Raw genomic sequence first — 24,509 nt, 5'->3', positions numbered from 1 at the left:
AGGAGCCTCAACTGCTTCATTGGGCAAGGAATTCCATAGATTCACAACCCTTTGGGTGAAGAAGTTCCTCCTAATCTCAGTCCTAAATCTACTTCCCCTTATTTTGAGGCCATGCCCCCTCGTTCTGCTTTCACCCGGCAGTAGAAACAACCTCCCCGCATCTATCCTATCTAATCCCTTCACAATTCTATATGCTTTCCCACTTCTACCCTGCTCTGAGTCAAACTTTCTTGAGTTAAAAGCAGTGTTTCAAGTGAATCACTGAGAACCTGTATTGATCTGTTTCAGTTGGGTAGCCCTCTTGACCAAAGGTTTGTGAGTTCAAAATGCATTCCGGGACCCATGCAGAATGCCAGAGGGGTGCAAGTTTTTTTGGGACACCGTGTGTTACCCTGTTGTTAGTAAAGTTGTTTTATGGGATAAATATTAGCCAGGGCACTGGGGATAGCTCCCCTGTTCATTGACAAAGTGCTGTGGGAGCCTTTCACTTCCACCCAAGCGGACGTGCACAGGGTCTCGGTTTAACACCTTGTCCAAAAGATTGCACCTGTGACAGTCCAACTCTCCCTCTGTATTTCATTGGACTGCCGGCCTTGACTGTGTGCCTGGGCCTGTGGAGTAAACCCATTGATGGGAAACGTTGGTCTGACGTGTAGGCGCGGACCACGATGGTAAGCTGATATCGCCACGTCCCCCTGCTCGGAAACCTGACTCAGCAGCTTTCCGGTAATTTGGAAGGCCTTTGTTTCGGTGTGGTTCTGCACAGCAGGGCTAACCAATTATCTTACTGCTTTTCAGCAGCTTGTACAAAGGATATTTCTGTAACACACGCTGAGAATATTACTCGCGTCAATTATACTTTGGGGATTACATTTTGCAGATATACATAAAATTCTGCAGCGTGGAACAGATTGAGTGCAATCCATAGCTTTGTCTCAATAACAGGAACAAGGCATCATGTCCTGTGTAGCCCTGCACTCTGCCTTTCTGTTCGACAAATGTAATTGCAAAATTGTTTAAAATTCATTTTCTGTGCCCAGTGCAATCTTTCCCATACTTTCTGGGTCTTTAGTTGACATGTTGAACAAACAGAACTGATCCCTGCCTCCTAAATTGAATGCGTCTTTACCTAAATTACCAAGTATGGGGTTATACAGCCTGAGCTGTATTCAAGTCACAGAAGTAATGCGATCCCTTGATTTTACTTTCAGACACACCTGAGATATTCTTTACATACAGCATAGCAACATGCCCTTCAGCCCAACAAGTCTATGCTGCTCTTCATTTTTATTCATCCATGGGATGTGGAGGGTCCTGGCTCGAACCAGCATTTTTTTTGCCCACTCCTCATTGCCCTTGACAATGTGGTGGTTCTTGAACGGCTGCAGTCTACGAGGTGGCGGCATACCCGCAATTCTATTAGGGAGGGAATTCCAGGATTGTGACCCAGCAAGTGAAGGGACGGCGATGTACTTACAAGTTGGGATGATGAGTGGCTTTGAGGGGAATTTCCAGGTGGTGGTATTTCCATGTGTCTTTTGCCCTTGTCCTTCTCGTGGTCATGGCTTTATGCCCCTCTTCCTCATCTAACCCCATCAATATACCCTTCTCCCTCTTGTTAATCTAGGTTCACCTTAAATTAATCTATGCAATTCACCTCAACTGCTCCATGATGGATTCTAACCACTTTCGAGGTAAATATGTTTCTCCTGAATTCTTGATTGGATTTAACTTGTATATTTATGGCCTCCTAGTTTTGGTCTTTCCACAAGGGAAACTATTATTTATACTCCCCCCTTTTTTGAACCCCATAATTTTTAAAACATCCAATGGGGCAGCACGGTAGCCTTGTGGATAGCACAATTGCTTCACAGCTCCAGGGTCTCAGGTTCGATTCCAGCTTGGGTCACTATGTGCGGAGTCTGCACATCCTCCCCATGTGTGCTCCGGTTTCCTCCCACAGTCCAAAGATGTGCAGGTTAGGTGGATTGGCCATGATAAATTGCCCTTCGTGTCCAAAATTGCCCTTAGTGTTGGTTGGGGTTACTGGGTTATGGGGATAGGGTGGCGGTGTTGGCCTTGGGTAGGGTGCTCTTTCCAAGAGCCGGTGCAGACTCGATGGGCCGAATAGCCTCCTTCTGCACTGTAAATTCTATGATTCTATGGGCGATCCCACAGGCTTCCCTTTTTGGGGGAAGAAGACCCTTTGCCATTAGCTCGTAGTCATCTGCCAAAATCCATCAGTTCTGATATTAATGCTGAAGGTAAACGAATGTCCACACGACCAAAAATAAACTCCAGTGAAAATTCTGCATCGCTTTCTATTTCCCAAGCTGCATACAAGCTCTCTATCCATTTCCATGCAAATTTAGATGGAGAATAATAATTTTTTTAAACAAGGATCTGATGGCTCCTTTTCCTCAGGCTTCAATCATTGGTCAGAATTGTCCATTTTCCAGACGAAGGGTGAGGTTTTCTCACCTTTTCCTGTCTGCAGGATAGTACGGCAGCACAGTGGTTAGCACTGTGGCTTCACAGCGCCAGGGTCCCAGGTTCGAATCACGGCCGGGTCACTGTCTGTGGGGAGTCTGCATGTTCTCCCCGTGTCTGCGTAGGTTTCCTCCGGGGGCTCCGGTTTCCTCCCAATAGTCCTGAAAGATGTGCTTGTTAGGTGAATTGGACATTCTGAATTTGCCCACTGCGTACCCGGACAGGCGCCGGAATGTGGCGACTAGGGGATTTTCACCATAACATCATTGCAGTGTTAATGTAAGTCTACTTGTGACACTAATAAAGATTATTATTGTTATTCTGATCCCGCTGAATTCGACCTGCGACGGTGAGGTGTGTAAACCCTGAAAAGCCAGTTGCCCCGCCGCGAGCGCCGTGCGAAGACCCGCCACTTGGGGGCCGGAAAATTCCAGTTCAAGTCTGGTGGCGGGTGGAATGGTCCACTAATTTCCCGCTGATCGGCGGGGCAGGTTCTCGTGCCCAATTTTGGGTTCCTGTCCGCCATGATGCCTGCCGCTGGCCTTCTTACAGTTTAACAAAACTGGAATATGCATGATTTTTTTTTGGGGGGGGGGGAATTGATCCTGCTTCAATCATCCCATAAATTCACACTCGGTTTGGTGGATTTGTTCCTGATTTCTCGGGACTTTCCCAAGCAAACTACCTCAAACCCCGCACCTTAAGAGGCAGGCTAGTCCAGATAGGCTGATTGCTCAGTGTGTTGGCCCCACACGAGGTGTCAACAGATAACAGCGATGGAAGCAATCTCTCCCTCTCTCTTTGTGTTGGCTTGGTTTTATTATCACCAGCCATTGATCTCCTGGTTCATGGTCCACTGAAGCTACTGATAGAATAAGCTTTCCACGTGCCGGGCATCAGGGTGGTGCAGGATTATAATGTTTGGGGGAGGGGAGCGAAAAAGGCGAACTCGCAAAATAAACAATAAAGAGCAACGCTTCCCCAACTTGAAACTAAGATGTGTCGAAAGCATTGGGTGCTATCTCTGTTGGAAAACAATGTCCTCAGCGAGTCGGTCAGACCAGCTTCCCAATCCTGCAGGATTGTCCTTGAAGCTTTAACAATTGAAGGTCAGTCACCTGGATACGGCTGAGAAATTTTAAAGAAGCAAATTTTGCGTTCCTGTGAACACGTGTTATAACACCACTCCGTCCAGGACGAAACATCCCATTTGACTGGCACCCTACCGCTACCTTAAACATTCACTCCTCCGCCACTCGCATGCAGTGCCAGCAGGGTGTAGCATCTACAAGGTGCACTCAAGCAACTAGCCCAAGACTGTTTCGTTTGCATCTTCCAAATTTGCGACCTCTAAAAGGACAAGAGCACCGAGTGCATGCGAATGCCGCCACCTGCAAGTTCCCTTCCGTATGACTCATCGTCCTAGCTTGGAACTATATCCACATTCCTTCACTGTTGCTGGGTCAAAATCCTGGAACTCGCCTCCTAACATCCCCACAAGATGCACCTACACCAGATGCAGTACAGACTTTTTAAGAAGGCAGTCCTCCACCACTACTCAAGGGCAATTACGGACATGCACTTAAATGCTGGCCTTGTCGACAATGCCAATATCTGAAGAATGATTGAGAACATTTGAATGAAAACAAAATGGGCCTTTTACTGGATGGACGATTGGAGGACGGACAATATGTGAGAAAGACTTAAGTAAAACAGGCTCCTTTTAGCCAGACTGAGATAGAAAAGTACGCTGGGGGATGAGCCTGACTTTTTGTAAGATGGGTTGACAGATCGCTGACAAAGAATGGAATGATACAGCACAGAAGGTGGCCATTCAGCCCATCTTGGCTGTGCTGTCCCTTTGAAAGAGCTATCCAATTCATCCAATTCTCCTGCTCTTTCCCCATAAACCTGCAATTTTTCTCCCCCTTTGCAAATGCAAACCCAATTCACTTCTTGATTCAATCTGTTCCCACCGCCCTTTCAGGCAGCGGTTCCGGCCACACCAGCTCACTGCCCTGCTGTGGTTTTTTGGGGGGAAAATTGTAGAATCCCTACAGTGCAGAAGGAGGCCATTCGGCCCATCGAGTCTGCACCAGCCCTTCGAATGCACACTCTACCCATGTCCATCCTGCCCTATCCCCATAACCCCTAACTTAACCTGCACGTCCCTGGACACTAATTGGATAATGTAGCCTGGCCAATCCGCCTAACATGCACATCTTTGGACTGTGGGAGGAAACGCACGCAGACACGGGAAGAACTTGCAAACTCCACACAGACAAGTGACCCACGGCCAGAATTGAACTTGGGCCTTTGGTGCTGTGAGGCAATAGTGCCAACCACTCTGCCACCGTGCCGTAAATCTTCTAAACGTCCTCTTTGGTTCTCATTTATTTTCAATCTTTCCTCTTTGGTTACTGACCTTCCTGTCAGTGGAGACTGTTCGCTCTTTATTTTGCTCTTATCAAAACTTTTTTTGGGCATGGATAGTTTTTGTCTCTTTATTTCCCCCCCATCTCGATGCACGATCTCTTCCTTGCGATCCGGAGGAAAGAGGAAGGGGTTTGGCTGGTAACTGTACTCGATTGCAAGCCAGTTAGTTAGTGTTAACATGGGACCCCCACAGTTTGTTAATCCTCTTTCTGCTAAGTAAGAGTGCTTAATGACTCCCCTAGCAGGGAATGTACGCTGCACTGTGGAGAAGTCTATCGCAGCTGTCAGTTCCTTTCCACCGTTTCCATCTAAGTGGTAACCATGTTTGACAAGAGCAGGTGCTCCGATATGGAGCCACCTGTGCGGATTTACTGAACTGAAGTGAATTGGTTAAAACTCGAGCAAAAAGTGCGAATAACATTGAAACATGACTGGGGTAAAAGAGTTCTCCTCCTGATAGAATTGCAAAACGCTTCATAGAGCCCTCGATTTCTAGTAGCGATCTGGCGAAGTGAAGTGCTGTTGTCATGGGCAGAAATGGGGCAGTTAATTTGTGCATAGCAAGGTCCCACAAATAGCGATCAGATAAATGAGCAGCTAATCTGTTTCCGTGATGTTGGTTGAGGTGCACGTGTTGATCAGAGTCCCAGAGATAGCCCCTGCTTTTCTTCAAAATGGCGCAGTGGGATCTTTTACGTTGCTGGGATCTGTTTTTTTTCATATAAATTTAGAGTACCCAATTCATTCATTTTTCCAATTCAGGGGCAATTTAGCCTGGCCAATCCACCTACCCTGCACATCTTTGGGTTGTGGGGGCGAAACCCACGCAAACACGGGGAGAATGTGCGAACTCCACGCGGACAGTGACCCAGAGCCGGGATCGAACCTGGGACCTCGGCGCCATGAGGCAGCAGGGCTAACCCACTGCACCACCGCGCTGCCCGCTGGGATCTGGTTTAACGACTCAGCTAAAAGACATTGGCTGGAATTCTCTGGCTGCAGGGGTTCTCTGTTCCTGCTGGCAGTGCGCCCCCTGTCTGCGGGTTTCCCTGCAGCGTGCGGTGGCTCCAATGGGAAATCCCATCGACGAGCGGCGGAAGCAGAGAATCCCGCCGCCTGCGAACGGCGCGCCGTCGAGAAACACGCCGCAGGGGGGGGGCAGGGCGGAGAATCTCGGAGACTCCGACAGTGCAACGCTCTCTCATTGAACTGCACCGGCAGAGTCAGCCTGGATTAAGTGCTCGGGCAGGGTTTGAACCCGCGACCACCTGAATTGCAGGCAACGGTGCGAATCAGTGAGCCATGGCTGATCCTTGAAAAATAAAACACAATCCTTCAGTGGGTCTTGTACTGTGAGCAGGAGGCGGGAGAGAGTGATGTGAGGCAACCAGCTCCCGTATCTTTGTTTAAATTCTGCTCAGATCAAGCAGTCTGCCGCAGCGGGAGGGACAATGCTACATTGTGTGCGAGGTCTGCTTTCAAATTGGAATAATAGCGATTTCTGTGCTGAGGAACCTAGCTCGTGAATGAGTGCGTGTTCCTTTGGCAGGGTTGGTCCCTGGGTTCGAGACAATGCCCGGCTTGACCCTGTGGCTTCCTGTCCCTCCAGCTTATTTTGCCACTTTTTGAATGTTTTGCAACTGGCCATTCAGCAAAAGCAGATTAATAATATTTTGCAAGCAAAATGCTTCTGAGGCAGCCTTCTCCTCTGAAGGACCACACTGTGCTCACATGCTGCAACCTTTATGTAGGGACAAGGGCAGTCTATCCACCCTCTCAACCTCGTGCACAAGCTCCCCAAGGTGCTTCACAGGGGCCTGGGACACCGCGTCAGATGGTATAGTATGTGGGCAGAGAATCAAAAGGTAGGCTTTAAGGAGTGTCGTAAAGGAGGAAAGAGGTTCCAGGGAGGGGGGATGGAAATTTTCGGAAATGGGAGGCGAAGGGGATTAAGGCGCTAAAAGATTTGTTTCTTAGGGGTCAGTTTGCAGGACTGAAGGAGTTGGAAGCGAAGTATGGGCTGGAGCAGGGGGAAATGTTTAGATACATGCAGGTTCGAGATTTTGCCAGAAAGGAGATACAGAGCTTCCCGGTGGAGCCGGCCTCCACATTGCTGGAGAAGGTGCTGACGACAGGGGGACTGCAGAAGGGGGTAGTGTCAGCGGTTTATGGAGCTATTTTTGAAGACGATAAGGCACCACTGTAAGGGATCAAAGCAAAGTGGGAGGAAGAGTTGGGAGAGGATATGGAGGAGGGGTTCTGGAGTGAGGTGCTCCGGAGAATGAATGCCTCCACCTCGTGTGCGAGGCTGGGGCTGATACAGCTGAAGATGTTATACAGAGCACACCTCACGAGGGCGAGGATGAGCCGATTCTTTGAAGGAGTAGAAGATGTGTGTGAGCGTTGCGGGGGAGCCCCCGCTAATCACGTTCATATGTTTTGGTCCTGCCCATATCTAGAGGATTATTGGAAGGAGGTTTGTAGAGTAAGGGGGAGGGCGAGCAGCCAGAAGTCGTGGTGCACATTGGTACCAACGACATGGGTAGGAAAAGGGGTGTGGAGGTAATAAACAAGTTTAGGGAGTTAGGCTGGAAGTTAAAAGCCAGGACAGACAGAGTTGTCATCTCTGGTTTGTTGCCGGTGCCACGTGATAGCGAGGCTAGGAATAGGGAGAGAGTGCAGTTGAACACATGGCTGCAGGAATGGTGTAGGAGGGAGGGCTTCAGATATTTGGATAATTGGAGCGCATTCTGGGGAAGGTGGGACCTGTACAAGCAGGACGGGTTGCATCTGAACCAGAGGGGCACCAATATCCTGGGAGGGAGGTTTTCTAGTACTCTTCGGGAGGGTTTAAACTAATTTGGCAGCGGAATGGGAACCGGATTTGTAGTCCAGCAACTAAGGTAGCCGATATTCAGGACGCCAAAGCGTGTAATGAGGCAGTGGGGAAGGGAACACTGACAAAGGAGAGTACTTGCAGGCACGGAGATGGGTTGAAGTGTGTATACTTCAACGCAAGAAGCATCAGGAATAAGGTGGGTGAACTTAAGGCATGGATCGGTACTTGGGACTACGATGTAGAAGAGGGGCAGAAATGGTTGTTGGAGGTCCCTGGTTATAGATGTTTCAATAAGATTAGGGAGGGTGGTAAAAGAGGTGGGGGCGTAGCATTGTTAATTAGAGATAGTATAACAGCTGCAGAAAGGCAGTTCGAGGAGTATCACCCTAATGAGGTAGTATGGGTTGAAGTCAGAAATAGGAAAGGAGCAGTCACCTTGTTAGGAGTTTTCTATAGGCCCCCCAATAGTAACAGAGATGTCGAGGAACAGATTGGGAAACAGATTTTGGAAAGGTGCTGAAGTCATAGGGTAGTCGTCATGGGCGACTTTAACTTCCCAAACATTGAGTGGAAACTCTTTAGATCAAATAGTTTGGATGGGGTGGTGTTTGTGCAGTGTGTCCAGGAAGCTTTTCTAACACAGTATGTAGATTGTCCGACCAGAGGAGGGGCAATATTGGATTTAGTACTTGGTAATGAACCAGGGCAAGTGATAGATTTGTTAGTGGGGGAGCATTTTGGAGATAGTGACCACAATTCTGTGACTTTCACTTTAGTAATGGAGAGGGATAGGTGCGTGCAACAGGGCAAGGTTTACAATTGGGGGAAGGGTAAATACGATGTTGTCAGACAAGAATTGAAGTGCATAAGTTGGGGACATAGGCTGTCAGGGAAGGACACGAGTGAAATGTGGAACTTGTTCAAGGAACAGGTACTACGTGTCCTTGATATGTATGTCCCTGTCAGGCAGGGAAGAGATGGTCGAGTGAGGGAACCATGGTTGACAAGAAAGGTTGAATGTCTTGTTAAGAGGAAAAAGGAGACTTATGTAAGGCTGAGGAAACAAGGTTCAGACAGGGCATTGGAGGGATACAAGATAGCCAGGAGGGAACTGAAGAAAGGGATTAGGAGAGCTAAGAGAGGGCATGAACAATCTTTGGCGGGTAGGATCAAGGAAAACCCCAAGGCCTTTTACACATATGTGAGAAATATGAGAATGACTAGAGCGAGGGTAGGTCCGATCAAGGACAGTAGCGGGAGATTGTGTATTGAGTCTGAAGAGATAGGAGAGGTCTTGAACGAGTACTTTTCTTCTGTATTTACAAATGAGAGGGGCGATATTGTTGGAGAGGACAGTGTGAAACAGACTGGTAAGCTCGAGGAAATACTTGTTAGGAAGGAAGATGTGTTGGGCATTTTGAACAACTTGAGGATAGACAAGTCCCCCGGGCCTGACGGGATATATCCAAGGATTCTATGGGAAGCAAGAGATGAAATTGCAGAGCCGTTGGCAATGATCTTTTCGTCCTCACTGTCAACAGGGGTGGTACCAGGGGATTGGAGAGTGGCGAATGTCGTGCCCCTGTTCAAAAAAGGGACTAGGGATAACCCTGGGAATTACAGGCCAGTTAGTCTTACTTCGGTGGTAGGCAAAGTAATGGAAAGGGTACTGAAGGATAGGATTTCTGAGCATCTGGAAAGACACTGCTTGATTTGGGATAGTCAGTACGGATTTGTGAGGGGTAGGTCTTGCCTTACAAATCTTATTGAATTCTTTGAGGAGGTGACCACGCATGTGGATGAAGGTAAAGCAGTGGATGTAGTGTACATGGATTTTAGTAAGGCATTTGATAAGGTTCCCCATGGTAGGCTTCTGCAGAAAGTAAGGAGGCATGGGATAGTGGGAAATTTGGCCAGTTGGATAACGAACTGGCTAACCGATAGAAGTCAGAGAGTGGTGGTGGATGGCAAATATTCAGCCTGGATCCCAGTTACCAGTGGCGTACCGCAGGGATCAGTTCTGGGTCCTCTGTTTGTGATTTTCATTAATGACTTGGATGAGGGAGTTGAAGGGTGGGTCAGTAAATTTGCAGACGATACGAAAATTGGTGGAGTTGTGGATAGTAAGGAGGGCTGTTGTCGGCTGCAAAGAGACATAGATAGGATGCAGAGCTGGGCTGAGAAGTGGCAGATGGAGTTTAACCCTGAAAAGTGTGAGGTTGTCCATTTTGGAAGGACAAATATGAATGCAGAATACAGGGTTAACGGTAGAGTTCTTGGCAATGTGGAGGAGCAGAGAGATCTTGGGGTCTATGTTCATACATCTTTGAAAGTTGCCACTCAAGTGGATAGAGTTGTGAAGAAGGCCTATGGTGTGCTCGCGTTCATTAACAGAGGGATTGAATTTAAGAGCCGTGAGGTGATGATGCAGCTGTACAAAACTTTGGTAAGGCCACATTTGGAGTACTGTGTACAGTTCTGGTCACCTCATTTTAGGATGGATGTGGAAGCTTTGGAAAAGGTGCAAAGAAGATTTACCAGGATGTTACCTGGAATGGAGAGTAGGTCTTACGAGGAAAGGTTGAGGGTGCTAGGCCTTTTCTCATTAGAACGGAGAAGGACGAGGGGCGACTTGATAGAGGTTTATAAGATAATCAGGGGAATAGATAGAGTAAACAGTCAGGGACTTTTTCCCCGGGTTGAACAAACCATTACAATGGGACATAAATTTAAGGTGAAAGGTGGAAGATATAGGAGGGATATCTGAGGTAGGTTCTTTACCCAGAGAGTAGTGGGGGCATGGAATGCACTGCCTGTGGAAGTAGTTGAATCGGAAACATTAGGGACCTTCAAGCAGCTATTGGATAGGTACATGGATTACGGTAAAATGATCTAGTGTAGATTTATTTGTTTTTAAGGGCAGCACGGTAGCATTGTGGATAGCACAATTGCTTCACAGCTCCAGGGTCCCAGGTTCGATTCCGGCTTGGGTCACTGTCTGTGCGGAGTCTGCACGTCCTCCCCGTGTCTGCGTGGGTTTCCTCAGGGTGCTCCGGTTTCCTCCCACAGTCCAAAGATGTGCAGGGTAGGTGGATTGGCCATGATAAATTGCCCCTTAAATGTCCAAAATTGCCCTTGGTGTTGGGTGGAGGCGTTGCGTTGGGTGGGGTGCTCTTTCCAAGAGCTGGTGCAGACTCGGGGCCAAATGGCCTCCTTCTGCACTGTAAATTCAATGATAATCTATGATTAATCTAGGACAAAGGTTCGGCACAACATCGTGGGCCGAAGGGCCTGCTCTGTGCTGTATTTTCTATGTTCTATGTAATTTCCAAGGTGGTGCTCGTGAAACTGGACCCGGGTCCCCGGGAGGCCATATTTGAGGTGTCGGACCAGCCAGGGTTGGAAACGGGGGCGGAGGCAGATATCGTAGCCTTCGCCTCATTGATCGCCCAAAGGTGGATCCTGTTGGGATGAGAGCAGCCTCTCCACCCTGTGCCCTGGCGTGGCGGGGGGACCTGTTGGAATACTTGACTCTTGAGAAGGTTAAGTTTGAACTGAGGGGAAGGACGGAGGGGTTCTACAATTCATGGGCATTATTCATTATGCACTTTCAAGAACTGGATAACATCGAACATTAGTTAGGGGGGGGATGGGTGGGAGGGTTGGGGGGGTGGGAGGGGGGCTGTGTGTATTAAGGGTGACTAGGGGAGATCCCTGATTCCTTTTTGTCATTTGTTTATGTAAACATGCGGGCTAATGTTTGGGGTTTGGTGGGAGGATGGGATCGTTGTTATTGATATGGGGATTGACATATTTGTTGCTGATTATTGTTTATTGTTGGTGGGTGTAAATTTGGGAGAAAATGTGAAAAGGAGGAGAATAAAAAATGTTTTTTTAAAAAAGGAGGAAAGAGGTTAGAGAGTCACCGAGATGGCGGGAGGGAATTGGAGAGCTCAGGGACTAGGCAGCTTGAAGGCATGGTCACCAATGGCGGGGCAATTAAAATCGGGTTGCTCGGAAGACCTGAGGTAGGTGAGCGGAGATACCTCGGAGGGTGGCGGAGCTGGGAGAGATTATAGAAATAGGCCGGGGTTTGAGCCCATGGTCGGGTTTCAAGATGAGGGCGAGAATTTAAAAATCGGGGCATCGCTTGCTGGGTTCTGGTGTGGGTCACGGGGCACAGGGATGGTGGGTCTTGATGCAAATTAGGACACCGGTGGCAGTTTCTGCTAGCTGGCGGTGCCAGCTTCCCCAGGTTGCAGCAGCAGTGCCAGGGCACCCCAAGGGGCCTCTGATCCTCTGGGAGACTCCCTTGAGTTCCATTCTGTCTGGTCCCCGTTTGTGGAGACCGGTACTGAACAGCCATCGCCTGGGTCTCCGAGGCGAAGGGGATAGATCCGAACCCCTGGGTGCCTCAACTGCAGATTAAAGTGAGACGAGCTGTCTCCCTCTAATATGCAGATTTGCCAAAACGTGGTGGGTGGGATTCACATCGCAACGTCTTGCGTGATCGCGTTACATCTTGCGAGGCATTGTGAGTCGGGTAGATCCCGGCTTCTGTCAGCTACATCGTGCCACGGCTCGCTGCTTTTCAGGCGCAACGTGGCCATTCGATTGTGCTCCATTTACTTGCGTCGACCCTTTGCGTCGACATTTTGATCCACCGTCCAATCACCCTGTTGACGCTCCACATGGATGACAGCAGCACGTTACTCAGCTTGACTGTGATGCTCTCTATCGGTCAAAAAGCCGGCATACACTTAACCGTGGCCCCAGTGTGATCTGGAGCCGCTCAATTGAGAAGATACTCAAGAACACCAGTTCCTGTGCAGCTGAAACCCAACAAGAGAGGACTGAAGTAAGGAAAGGATGTGTTTCCATCAATCAAGAGGCAATGGGATAGAATTGATGTCATTACCAGTACAATGAGCTCATGGCAAATCTGAGGAAGATTGAGGGCTGAGAGTAAAAATGGCTGTCGACTTGCTCTGAGCTTACTCTACTAGGGTAGGCCAGCTTCACCCCCATGGATTTAAACCCAGCTATGAACCTCATGCCATTGTTAACTCGAGATTGATTATTCCCGTGCTTTTCTGACCAGCCTCCATTTCCCCGCCCTCCATAAAGTTGAATTCATCCAAATCTCGACTGCCTGTGGCTCTACCCATCACTCTAGTGATCACTGAACTACATTGTCTCCTGCTCTGGCAGTGCCTCCATTTTCAAGTTCTCCCAGTCATTTCCAGCTGCTCCATGGCCTTGCCCGTCTTCATCTCCGTAACCTCCTCCAGCCGTACTGTGCTGCAAGATCTCTAGGCTGTTCCAATTTATACTCCAGGGGAACAGGTGTTTTCCTGACGCCCGTTTTTTCATGAGGCTGATTCTTTGTTCTCAAGTACTTCCCAGAAAAAGCAGCCACGGGCCAGCCCCTGCTCTTTCTTGGAAGTGCTCCAGAACAAAGAGGCACCTTTGTTTCTAAAAAAAAAACTGCAGTTAGGAAAACACCTCCCCTGGAAGTAATGGATTCCTGTCGAGCTATATAAATAAACAATCCAAATCTCCCCTTTGAAACTGCCTTGACCTGTCAATCATGAAACCTTTAGCAGGCATGGTGTGTCAAATTGAATGTAAACAATACAGTTCAAAGCTTCTAGCCTTCTGGGCATACACACAGGCTTCTATACTTTAAAGGGTAATGAAATTGATTGAGTAAACCACTTCAAAGGTATCCACCACTTTAAATGGATTACTTTTACCTTCATCTCGCAGACTTTTAAACTTGGCATGCTGACAGACTTTTTAAAGGATGCAGGTGTGCAGTTGAGAGCACTTTCACTTTATTATGAGATACTGAGCGACTGTTTATTGGGTTTAAAGGCTGCCAATGTGAAGACTAGCCAAAGGACCCCTGGCCTGAAGCTCTCCAGCCCATCATAGACCCCCCCCCTTGCCCCACCTCCCATGAAGGATGCTCCTCTGTACGCTGGAGACAATGTAGGGAGGGTGCTCACCCCTTGCTGCCCTCAGAGTGCAAGCTACTGGGTTGGTACTGACAAAGAGTGGGGCTTGAAGGGGAGGAATTGAGGGGGAGACTGAAGGAAGGGTCTATGGTGCTGGGGTGGATGTGAGGCAGAGGGGTTCTGAGAGCGGGGTGGCTTTGCCAGCATTTCGATGGATGCTACAGCAGCTTTTTGAGATCGGGGCACCCTTTAAAAAATGGCCCTCTGATCTGTGAGGTATGGGACCTGTCAGAGAGATTAGGCCCTGTCCCCCTCAGTTCCAGCAAGAACTCCGGTGTGCCATAGAATGGCGCCAAAAACCCGCTTGAGGAAAATATTTTTTCAAAGTGCTGGTGCATGGCACATCAGAGTCTTCGGAGCGCCAGCGGGAATCACTCTGGATTTCCCGCTGATGGGAACACTGAGTCACGGATTGGTCGATTCGCGGCTTCCGCCTTTGACCGAGCTTTTCATCACCACTTCTATTCTCTGCATTTGACTCGGAGTTGAGTTGCGTCTCGGAATGACTGACTATTTCATGGGTATAAGCTATATAAATGCAAGTCGCTGTTGAGATATTACCGGCAAGATGTTTTAGATTATGCTGAGTTGCACCATTTTAACAATCAGCTCGGTTGTCCTTTGCCCTGACGAGCAGACATGCGCAAGGTCACAGACGGCTAGTTTTTCAGCAGCGAAGAGGCATTCCTCTCGCATTCCACGCCCGAGCAACCTTTCACCTAACGTCAGAATGAATGACCACCACATCTCTCAGAGGGGCGAAAAGTTATTGCCATGAAAATATCTTCAGTGACACTCAAATTCTGCCTGCACCCGTGCTCACATCACTCCAGGGTGATGGCCCAGGGATGCCCTTCCTTCCCGAGCCAGACCATAAAAATTCTTCTGAGGAAAAGAAGATTCTAATTTACATTCAACCAGGCGCCTCCTGAGACGCCTGTCCTGCTTTGGCAGCAAGGAATTAAGAGCTGCTCGGGCAGCTGGGCCCTTGGCCACCTGACAGTACCAGAGGTCAGCTCTGGACTCTACTCGGGCTGCATACCACAATGCTCCAGTGTTCTCTGACTCAATTCTCGTCTGTCAGCCTGGCCACAAATTAAAAACCTTCCCGATAAGAACTTATAAACATCATTGTCCTGTCAAGTGTGCTTGGGTGCACGGCACGCTTGCTTGGGGGCAAGGACGGCTGTGAGACATTGTCTCTTGCCTTTGTAAGTTGCTCTGCAGAACACGTTGCTCAACTCGGAACATTTCAGACTTGTAGCTTAAACAGTGAACAATTAACCCCCCGTGACCTTCCTTCGGTGTTGGAGATATGACAGTTCTTGAATTCAAATGATTAGAATATGCACAGAATATCAGATTGACCAAGTCCTTGGCCATCTACCCAAACTTATGCCTTTTTCCCCCCCCTCTTGTGGCATTGTTACTTTTTAAAAATGTCATTGAGAATCTCTTTAGGGCATCTTGTGCTAATTTCCGGGTGCTCATTTCCGGGTGCAATGTAAATGCAAGTTGTTGACTCCAATTGAGCACCATCTTTTTGTACTTTGTCCAATTAAGGGGCACAATTTTAGTGTGGCCAATCCACCTACCCTGTACATCTTTTGGGTTGTGGGGGTGAGCCCCACGCAGACACGGGGAGAATGTGCAACTTCCACACGGACAGTGACCTGGGGCCGGGATCGAACCCGGGTCCTCGGTGCCGTGAGGCAGCAGCACTAACCACTGCGCCACCGTGCCGCCATTGAGAAACATGTTAGAGGGTGACAAGTTCGGATTCCCCTTGCCCTCCCCATTGTTTGTAAGGTAAAGGGTATTTTCTGGGTTCCGAGCAGAGGGCACCAGACTAAAAGAGGCCCTGGTCTGATCGGAGCTCTGTGAGCCACAGGCCCGACACTCCGCCTCACACCTCCTGCAGGGCAGCGTAAACACATTGCTTGTCGCAAGCGATCTTTTCTACAAAGTCAATCAATCTTACGACACCTCGTTCTACCCTTTTTCAGCACATCTTGGCAAACAGTTTTATGCCACCCCCCCCCCCCTGGTGCACGCCGACATGTTATACATCAGTTTAGCTTATTTGACAGCTCCATTCACAGAAACGAAGACTTGCATTTAGATTGCGCCTTTCGCAAACTCTGGGGGGGACGATTCTCCGATATGGAGGCCAAGTATTCGCGCCGTCGTGAACGCCGTCGCGTTTCACGACGGCGCGAACAGGGCCCGGGCACAACCTATTCTGGCCGCCACAAGGGGCCAGCACGGCGCTGGAGCGGTTCACGCCGCTCTAGCGTCCTTACGCGGCACCAAATGGGCGGCGCGCAAATCCCGCACATGCGCAGTTGGGCCGCGCCATCCTGCGCATGCATGGGGAACGTCTTGCGCACGCCGGCCCCTCACCAACACGGGGCCGGTGTTCTGGGGCTGCGCCTGGAAGGAGGTAGGCCCGGGGGGGGGGTGGAGAGGACGGCCCGCCGATCGGTGGGCCCCGATCGCGGGCCAGACCCCATCGGAGGCCACCTCCCTCCCCCACAGGCCGCCCCCCCCCCCCCCCAGTGTTCCCGCAGAGTTGCCGCCGGCAGCGACCAGGGGTGGACGGCACCGGCGGGAACCTGTCGTGTCGTAGCGGCCGCTCGGCCCATCCGAGCGCCCCGGTGCGAATCGCGCGCCGCTGGTTTCCGGGGGGGGGGGGAGAATCGCGTGCGGGGATCGGGGCGGCGTGGTGCGATTCGCGCGGCGCCCCGGCGATTCTCCCACCCGGTGTGGGGGGGGGGGGGAGAATAGCGCCCAAGATGTCCCAAAGCGCTTTACAGCCAATGGAGTGCTTCTGAAGTCACTGCTGTAATATCAGAAATGTGGCAGCCAAATTACACGAAGCTAGCTTCCGTGTAATGGTGACTGCATAATCAGCTTAAATCTGTGGGAAATACACCAGGAAATATCCCCTTCTCACCTTCAAAATAGTGAGAGGCTTAGGGGGCCAGAGTTAAGGTGTTATCTGGAAGATAATCTGGCATCACTGACGATGCAGCACTCACTCAGAACTGTAATGGGAATGACGGCCTAGGTTTTTAAGCTCTTACTACGAGGAGCTTAAGAGGAACTTACTACGAGTTTCTGGCTGGGGCGAGTGTATCCCCTACTGAGACCCAGTTGACACTGAGTAGTTTAATACCACTGTCTGACTAACTTCAGTCCACTAGGCACCAACCAGGAATTGATCCCGGAAGGATAGGCATTTTACAGCCTTGATTTACAAAAGAATCTATGGGGATTGTTTGGTTGGACGGCGGCCTTTGGTCTCTGGTTTCTGGTGGGTTAAAGCTTGGGCAATCTCGAACTAGTTCCCAGTTGCCATGGGTCTACATTGTTAGGCTAATATTGGCAATGGGAGACATAAAGTCCACAGCTGGAGTGGGAAAATGAAATGGACGTTGCAGTCGGGCAAGCAGCTTGTTATGAGTTCTGGGCATGGTGCTGGAACAGGGTTGTCCTGGGTGGCATCGAGCTTCTTGAGTGTCGTTGGAGCTGCACTTATCTAGGCAAGTGGAGAGTGTTCCATCATAACCCTGACTTGTGCCTTGTAGGTGCTGGACAGGCCTTGGGGAGTGTGCAGAAGAGATTTACCAGGATGTTGCCTGGTTTGGAGGGCATTAGCTATGAGGAGAGGTTGAATAAACTCGGTTTGTTCTCACTGGAACGACGGAGGTTGAGGGGCGACCTGATCGAGATCTACAAGATTATGAGGGGCATAGACAGAGTGGATTGTCAGAGGTTTTTTTCCCAGGGTAGAGGGGTTAATTACTAGAGGGCATAGGTTTAAGATGCAAGGGGCTAGGTTTAGAGGAGATGTACGAGGCAAGTTTTTTACACAGAGGGTAGTGGGTGCCTGGAACTCGCTGCCGGAGGAGGTGGTGGAAGCAGGGACGATAGTGACATTTAAGGGGCGTCTTGACAAATACATGAATAGGATGGAAATAGAGGGACAAGGACCCCGGAAATGGGGAAGATTTTAGTTTAGACGGGCAGCAGGCTTGGAGGGCTGAAGGTCCTGTTCCTGTGATGTACTTTTCTTTGTTCTTTGTTCAAGAGATGAGTTCATCACGGCAGGATTCCCAGCCACACTTGTTCGTAGCCACTGTGTCTGTGGAGCTGCAACCCAACTAATCACAGTAGGTGTGGCACAGTCAGGGAATTCTTCTAGCTGGAGCACATCAGTGTGCTATTTCCTCCCTCTTTCTGCACATTCTCTTGACGCAGTTCTTTCCTGCCCACTAGACCTGCTCCAGAGATGGTCAATCTCTCACGGTAACACAGAGGCTTCGTAGCATCAGGGCCCCGGGTTCAATTCCCGGCTTGGGTCACTGCCTGTGCGGAATCTGTACATTCTCCTCGTGTCTGCGTGGGTTTCCTCCGGGTGCTCCGGTTTCCTCCCACAAGTCCTGAAAGACCTGCTTGTCAGGTGAATTGGACATTCTGAATTCTCCCTCAGTGTGCCCGAACAGGTGCCGGAGTGTGGCGACTAGGGGATTTTCACAGTAACTTCATTGCAGTGTGAGCCGTGGGGGGTGAGAGCGGCGGGGGGGGTGAGAGTGGCGGGGGGGGAATGAGGAGGGGGGGTTGAGGGAGGGGGAGAGCGGGGGGGCGGGTGAGCGGAGCGGTTTGTGGGAGGTTTTTGAGTGGAGTAGTTAATTAAGAGGGTTGTGGAACGAAAGCAGAAGGTTAAAATTCCCCGCTTTCGTCTGACAAAAGAAAATACCCACTTCTTTAGAGGCTGTGGCTACAGCAGGAGGAGGTTTTGTGGTAATATCTCTAAATCTGGACCAAAAAGCTTGGGTTCAAGTCCCACCTTGAAGTCCATGGTGGTCGAGTTTGTAACAAGTTGATTATCTCCCTGAAAATCCTTACGACACATCAGATGGCAGGCAAAAGGGCAGGAGAGTTTCCTTGCCATCCAGACTGCAGAAGGCAATGGTAAACCACTGCAGTGCGCTGCCAGGCAGAATCACGGGACAATCCAATGGATGTCCATGGACACCAATACCCTCTTCGGGCATGGCACCTGGAGGAGAGGAGGTTATAGCAGCAGTTGGGCGTCCGAGAACAGAGAATTACGCCATACCCACTAACAGAATGAAGTTGTCAATCTCGACCTGCGCCCCATGCCTGACATTGCGGCCAATGAAAATGAAATAAATGAAAATCGCTTATTGTCACAAGTAAGCTTCAAATGAAGTTACTGTGAAAAGCCCCTAGTCGCCACATTCCGGCACCTGTTCGGGGAGGCTGGTCTGCTTTAAAAGCCAGCGATTTAGCCCAGTGTGCTAAGCCAGCCCCTATGAGCTCAAGTCCTCAAAATCTCATCCTACGACCCCACTGGTGACTGTAGCGGTTGGTTGGGAACCACTGGTCAATCTCTTCCTTGGTATATCATTCATTGTTTCGGTTTGAGGGAGAATTGTAGCTGGGATGTTGTTGATTTTTTCGGCAGGACACATGATGCGTCATGCCGGAGAGTGGTGATGGCTGAATCTCCAGCCCATCCCGTCAGTGGATGTTACGTGGAAAGGGCAGGAAAATGGACATGAGGAATGTCGGATCAATCAGAATCCAATTGAATGGTGCAGCAGGCTTGAGGGGCCGAATGGCTATATCTGCTCCGATTTCTTTTTTCTAAATAAATTTAGAGGACCCAATTATTTTCTTTTCCAATTAAGGGGCAATTTAGCGTGGCCAATCCACCAACCCCGCACACCTTTGTGTCGTGGGGGTGAGACCCACGCAGACACGGGGCAAATGTACAAACTCCACCCGGGCAGTGACCCGGGACCGAACCTGGGACCTCAGCGCCATGAGGCAGCAGCCCCAGCAAAACTGAGCCACCATGCTTCTCTACTCTTCCTATTTCTTATGGTCCTGTGGGGCTGTGCTAGGCTGGTTGCTTGGAGGCTTGTTAGCAGGGCTGGGAAACACTCAGCCAGCTCATTTGCTCCCTTCCCTAGCAGTGGGAGACCACGCAGTCTCTGCTGGATGTTCACCAACATCGGCCAGCGGGAGCTTTATCATTTCCTTTCATGTGGCGAATCGCAGGTGGTAAAAACAAAATCTCCCACTGGCACTCCTAAAGCGATAGGCCCCAAAACAGCGGTTCTTCAGTTCGCGATGAAAGATCCTGCAATACCTGAATTAATATTTTTTACTGTCATTCTGCCGTTTCATCAAAGCGAGAAGTTATGTTCATACACGTATCCAGAAACAGCTCAGGAGAAATTATTAATACCTTCCTGTTTCCCGACAGTGACATCACACAGGTTGCTAAGCATTGGCCCAGTGTATAAACAAGTGGAAATGTTAAACTTGTGTGGGCTAATCTGAGATTTCACATGAAGCAGGAGTGGGCTTGCAAGAGCTGGGGTGGGTGGGTGGGTGGGGGGGGGGGAGGAGGGTGGTGAAGTGGACAGGAAACTGGACTTGCCTCCCCTGCGACCTCCCCTGCCTGACCAATGGCACGATGTTCTCCTCTTGTTGCTCGGCTGTGAGTGAGTTTGGGAGCCTCAGACTGGTCTCTTTTCTTTATATAAATTTAGAGTATCCAATTCTTTTTTTTTCAATTAAGAGGCAATTTAGCCTGGCCAATCCACCTAGCCTGCACATCTTTGGTATTTGTGGGGGTGAGATGGGGAGAATGTGCAAACTCCACACGGACAGTGACCCGGGGCCGGGATCGAACCCGGGTCCATGGCGCCGTGAGGCAGTAGTGCTAACTATTGCGCCGCCGTGCCACCCCAGTCTGGTTTCTTAGTGAGCACCAACCTACAGTACAAAGTTGCCCCCAGGGCTCCTGACTGTCTCCCGGTATGACTGAGTTTCCTGGAATTGGGGTGGTGGGTGTGGGTGAGGGCAGGGCAGGTGGTAGGGCGTGGACTTTTGGTTCTGATATTACAATGAGAACCAGGCTGAATTTCGGGGGGGGGGGGGGGGGGGGGGGTAGAAGTAAAAAAATAAAATAAGACCAGGGCAGAGAGTGGTCGAGAAGAGATTGACAGCAAGATGGAAAAGTCCTTTGCAGGCATATGAAAAGTAAAAAGTGTAGTAGGGCCGATTGCAGGATTAGAGGGCGGCACAGGGGTTTGCACTGCTGCCTCACAGTGCCTAGCGCTGCTGCCTCACAGTGCCAGGGACCCGGGTTCGATTCCGGCCTTGGGTGTCTGTGGATTTTTCACCTTATCCTTGCGTCTGAGTGGGTTTCCTTCAGGTGCTCTGCTTTCCTCCCACAGTTCAAAGATGTGCGAGTTAAGTGAAGTTACAGGAATAGGGCAGGGGAGTGGGCCTCGGTAGGGTGCTGTTTCAGAGGGTCGGTGCAGACTCGATGGGCTGAATTGCCTCCTTCTGTATTGTAGGGATTCTATGAAAAAGGGAATTTATGCATGGAGCCAGGGGCGTAGCTGACGCACTAAACAAGGGGCTGGTTTAGCAGAGTGGGCGAAACAGCTGGCTTGTAATGCAGAACAAGGCAGCAGTGTGGGTTCAATTTCCGTACCGCCCTCCCCGAACAGGCGCCGGAATGTGGCGACTAGGGGCTTTTCACAGTCACTTCATTGAAGCCTACTTGTGACAATAAGCGTTTATTATTATTACTATTAAGCGCTTTGAATGTGTCGACTTGTCCAGTCGTTGTGCAAATAATGTCTCCACAGGTTAAGCGGTTTGTGGTGAACGAGGAGGTCGCTGCAAGACTCGATGGACTAACAATGGATAAAGAGGGAGAGGTCAGGAAGGCTGAATGTACTTGAAGTAGATCTAAACCGGGACCAGATGAGTTGCATCCGAGGATACTGAGGCACGCAAGGGTGGGAATATGAGTCACGCAGGGATGAGAATTGCGGAGACATTGGCCATAATTTTCCAATTCTCCTCCGGCTCCGGGGATAGTTTCAGGAAGAGAGGAGAATTGCAAATTGTACACAGTTGTGAAAAGAAATTGTGGAAGGATAAGGCCAACAACTTCTCCAGACCAATTATTTCCGCCTCAGGGATGAGAACGTTTAGGAAGGATAGATAATCTGAGACAAAATCGGCAGTCACTTGGAAAGTTGTAGATTAACTGAAGGGAAGCGCCACAATTTTCTTTTGGGTTGGGCTGGGTGTGGAGTGCAAATTGTGTTCTCACTAGCCTGATTTGTATTATTTGATGAGGTAACAGGGGATGATGAGTTAATTTGGTTGATGTGGTATACATAGACTTCCAAAGAGGATCCTAGCTGGAGTTTCAAGGGTGAAGTTCAGCGAATTATAGCCACAGGTAGGATTACACTGAATTTGTACATGACTGGTAATATTGGTGAGTTATTGTATTCCTGTTGGCTGTGAAGAGAATCTGGCCCTTACCACCATTCCTGTTAGATATCAGTGCAATTGAGTAACACCAGTTACTCATTTTAACTACAGGGAACCCAACCTTCATTAGAATAAATTAATACCATTTTTGACTGCCACGTGATCAGGTGTCACGTGATCAAACCTCCAGGAATCCTTGCAACCAGAGTTGGCAACTCGGGCTGGGAATTTCTGGCCTTGCCGTGGTGGGACCCTCTGCAGGGATGCAGTGAGCCAGCCAAGTGCCCAGTGACGTTCAGCGGCACCAGGAGCTCCTGGCAGTGGGCAGGGCTGGAAACTCCCGGCCTCTGATCTGCCTCTCGAAGTTGAGTGCCGTTCTTGACCGAACGAAGGATGATTGGTGTATGAGCATCAGACTGACGCAGAACTAGGTGATGTCCTGAGGCAGATTGCGGGACCCGAGTACAGGTCATTTCACCCAGCCTTCAACCCACTGCAGAGACTTGAGCTCAAAAACTCCGCTGCAGGTGTTGAAGGATTTCAGTCCCGACACCCTTCCAGATGAGACATTAAACCGTGGCCCCGTTTCACCCCTCCCGTGGATGTACGAATTCTCCTGACCGTATTTGGAAGAAGGGCTAGGGAATTCCACACTGCTGCAGCGCCCCCCCCCCCTCCCCCAACCCCTGGAACAACTCCTCCCATTATCTTTATTCATTCCTCAACTCAACAAGACTGAAATGGACACCCTGGTCCTTATCCCGTTGCTGGTTGTGGAACATTTCTTTTTCTTAAATAAATTTAGAGTACCCAATTAATTTTTTCCAATTAAGGGGCAATTTAGCATGGCCAATCCACCGAGATCTTTGGGCTGTGGGGGCGAAACCCGCGCAGACACTGGGAGAACGTGCAAACTCCACACGGACGGTGACCCAGAGCCGGGATCGAACCTGGGACCTCGGCGCCGTGAGGCAGCAGGGCTAACCCACTGCGCCACCGTGCTGTCCTTTGTGGGACATTCCTGCGCTCAAATGGCAACTGGGGTTCTTGTTGTATTACATCGGTGATGGAAGTTGAAAAAGGAAAAGTGCGTTAATGGGTATCAAACACCCATGTTCTGAGATCGGGTAGGGTGGCTCACAGATAAATGCAGCTCCTCCCCTTCCTTATTTCACGTAGGAATGTTGGTCTTGACATGTGAAGGCGTTTGATTCTTCAGCACCAGTTTCCATCTTGGCAATAACAAAAAAAAGGGGCCTTGGTTTCTCGTTACATTAAAGACTATCTTACATTTCAGTGAGCAAACAAAAATTAATGTGTAGAGCTGCCAGTCATATACCTAATGATAAAGTTCCCCAGAGCATCAGCAGCTCTCTGTAATTTCTAAATATTCACTTTGAAACTGATTTTCACAGCGCAAATGAAATTACTTTTTTCGCAGAAAAGGAATTGGTGTCTGCAAATCTGAAGAGGTCGATGGGATTAAAGGGAAGAGCTATGAGATTTAATATGCTTTTAGCGACACCTGGTTTACCCCAGTGAGGTGGATATCCCCGCGAAAAAGTAGTTTAAAAAAAAATATATAAATTTAGAGTACCCAATTCTTTTTTTCCAATTACGGGGCAATTTAGCGTGGCCAATCCAACTACCCAGCACATCTTTTTGGACTGTGGGGCTGAGACCCACGTAGACGTGGGGAGAATGTGCAAACTCCACACGGACAGTGACCCGGAGCCGTGATGGAATCCGGGTCCTCGGCGCTGTGAGGCAGCAGTGCTAAACACTGCGCAACAGTGTTGCCCCTGCAAACAGTAGTCAAAGATTACATGCCACTCCACATGGCTGGATGGTGGCAGTGGGGGAGGGGAGGGGGAATAACAACCCCCCCCCCCCCCCCACTCCGTTCTAATTGGCCACCCAGGCCAGGTGACCCTTAAAGGGACAATCACCACAAATTAATTCCGGTGCTTGGTCCCACTGCTGTTGGTGGGTAATCGCTGTGCACCAAATGCATTGGCCTGCATAACCACAACACGGAACAGGAGTCCATTGCCGTCCATTGTGATCATGGCTACTCTGACCTGACCTGTCTTTGTCCCATGATAACTGATTCCTAGGTTAAGTCATTATTCTCAAAGTGACTTTCTGGTCGTATGAATACAGGTTTATGTTTAAAATTTCTTGGTTTAGTTATTTTGCATTGGTTTGCTCTGTGATTCTGGACCCTTTTTTATAATATCCGTGTTAAATGCAGTGCGTGGAAGATAGTTACATAACACAAATCATGTGCACCAACTCAACTCCAGTATCTCTACAAAGTACAGTCCCCATGTGTGATTGATGGGCACAATTACCCCACCATCTCCATTCTGGCCTGGAATCGT

At 49.5% G+C, this 24,509-nt stretch overlaps 1 protein-coding gene across 14 annotated transcripts in view; it reads left to right on the top strand.

Moving 5' to 3' along the window:
* Window positions 1–24,509, top strand: part of adgrl2a (adhesion G protein-coupled receptor L2a) — a 695,216-nt gene that overhangs the window by 321,076 nt on the left and 349,631 nt on the right. Inside the window, exon 4 of one of the 14 annotated variants that reach the window (XM_072510361.1) lies at window positions 21,486–21,557. The exons of the other annotated variants lie outside the window; for them this stretch is intronic. The gene's annotated coding sequence lies outside the window, so the exon portion shown is untranslated. The remainder of the gene's footprint in view (window positions 1–21,485; window positions 21,558–24,509) is intronic. 14 annotated transcript variants of the gene reach the window in all.

This window comes from Scyliorhinus torazame, chromosome 7, assembly GCF_047496885.1.
Source record: "Scyliorhinus torazame isolate Kashiwa2021f chromosome 7, sScyTor2.1, whole genome shotgun sequence".
NCBI lineage: Eukaryota > Metazoa > Chordata > Chondrichthyes > Carcharhiniformes > Scyliorhinidae > Scyliorhinus > Scyliorhinus torazame.
Note: the sequence above shows the minus strand (reverse complement) of the source record. Positions and strands in the feature narration are given on the sequence as shown.